This window comes from Chiloscyllium plagiosum, chromosome 24, assembly GCF_004010195.1.
Source record: "Chiloscyllium plagiosum isolate BGI_BamShark_2017 chromosome 24, ASM401019v2, whole genome shotgun sequence".
NCBI classification, from domain to species: Eukaryota; Metazoa; Chordata; class Chondrichthyes; order Orectolobiformes; family Hemiscylliidae; genus Chiloscyllium; species Chiloscyllium plagiosum.
Window position 1 is genome coordinate 55,672,197 of NC_057733.1, and position 2,140 is coordinate 55,674,336.

The 2,140-nt window shown below is 45.6% G+C and overlaps 1 protein-coding gene across 1 annotated transcript in view; it reads left to right on the forward strand.

The window, feature by feature from the left end:
- The window catches only part of LOC122562367 (inactive rhomboid protein 2-like), a 90,687-nt gene that overhangs the window by 45,120 nt on the left and 43,427 nt on the right, over nucleotides 1–2,140 (forward strand). The window lies entirely within an intron of this gene.

Below are 2,140 nucleotides of genomic sequence, written 5' to 3' on the forward strand. Positions count from 1 at the left end.
TGGATCTGCCCCCGGGGTCCCAGAACCTCCAGGGAGCTGGGAATGGGGAGGATGATCAGAGGTGGAAAAGCTTGCTTTCCAGATGCTGCAAGTGTGATGGACAGAGTGGCCTCATCTCTGTGCTGTAAATGTTCGTGGATTCTATGGAAAGAGCTGCATGCTCAGACTTTTTGTCTCACACACATCAGGATATCTGCAAGAATCCCAAACTTCAGGATATCTGCAAGAATCCCAAAACTTCAAAGGAAGCAGCAATTTATATTACATGAGAAAAGGCTGCTGATAGGTTGGCAGGTTGATGTGATTGGTTGAGATGATTCCATGAAGAATGCACCATACCCTCTGTTTAATCAGAGAATGACACAAAATGGTGGACAGACTCCATTTGCCAAAAGAGGACAGGGCCATGTATGACCACACTTTAAAATAAGGTCGAGTTTTATAAAGTGGTTTGTATTAAAGATCAATCCAAAATCTTAACACACTCTAAGTTAGAAATCAAAACTGAAAATTTACATATGTTAGATGGTCTCTCAGAATGTATTCAATAACTATTGTAAAGAAGTTGGAAACAAACTTCATACAAATTATGTGGAGGTGTGTTCAAAATTAAGTTAGGCAAAGTTTAACAGTCTGTTTTTCCAGTTTCAAATTTAATTATGCACAAAAGTAAAGGTCAATTAAGTCTATATTCATCCAAGTGTGGCATCAAGGAGCCCTGGCAAAACTGGAATCAATCGGTATTGGGACAAACTCTCCACTGGTTAGAGTCATACCTGACACAAAGGAAGATGGTTGTGGTTGTTGGAGGTCAGTCATCTCAGCTCCAGGACATCTCTGCAGGAGTTCCTCAGGATAATGTCCCAGGCCCAACCACCTTCAGCTGCTTCATCAATGACCTTCCCTCTGTCATAAGGTCAGAATTAGGGATGTTGGCTGATGATTGCACAATGTTCAGCACCATTCGCAACTCCTCAGATACTGAGGTAGTCTGTGTTCAAATGCAACAAGATCTGGACAATATCCAGGTGCGGGCTGACAAGTGCTAAGTAACATTCATGCCACACAAATGCCAGGCAATGACCATCACCAAAAAGAGACAATTTACCCATCACCCCTTGACATTCAATGGTGTTACCATCACTGAATCCCCCACTGTCAACATCCTGGGGGTTACCATTGACCAGAAACTGAACTGGACTCACCATATTAACACAATGGCTACAAGACCAGGTCAGAGGCTGGGAATCCTGCAGCAAGTAACTCACCTCATGACTCCCCAAACCCTGTCCACCATCTACAAGGCACAAGTCAGGAGTGTGAGGGAATATTCCCCACTTGCCCTGGATGGGGGCAGCTCCAACAACACTCAAGAAGCTTGACACCATCCAGGACAAAGCAGCCCATTTGTTTGGCACCACATCCACAAACATCCCCTCCCTCCACCACCGACGCTCAGTGGCAGCAGTGTGTACTATCTACAAGATGCACTGCAGAAATTCACCAATGGTCCTCAATCACCACCTTCCAAACGCACAACCACTTGCTCCAAGGAGGAACAGCAAGGGCAGCAGATCCAGGGGAACATCACAGAAGTTCCCCACTGAGCCACTCACCATCCTGACTTTGAAATATATCACCGTTCCTTCACTATTGCTGAGTCAAAGTCATGGAATTCCCTCCCTAAGGGCATTGTGGGTCTACATATAGCACAAGGACTGCAGTGGCCATACAAGGCTGTGAGGCAGTGCTGGGAAACGGAATGAGAATAGTTAAGTGGTTGGTTTTGACTGGTGTTGGCTTAATAAACTGACGGGATTTTGACTGTGCTGTAGACGTTTCTGTTTCAAATTCTGGATCAGTGGTGCTGGAAGAGCACAGCAATTCAGGCAGCATCCGAGGACAGGCAAAATCGACGTTTCGGGCAAAAGCCCTTCATCAGGAATAAAGGCAGAGAGCCTGAAGCATGGAGAGATAAGCTAGAGGAGGGTGGGGGTGTGACCTGGGAGTTGCAATGAGAGAGAGACTCCCTGAGATTCTTGTAGAGAGAAGAGGAAAACTTCTTCAAGGCAGGCATCCTTGCAAGAGGATTCGCAGTAGGGTTAAAATCAACGAGGTAAAAACAATGACTGCAGATGCT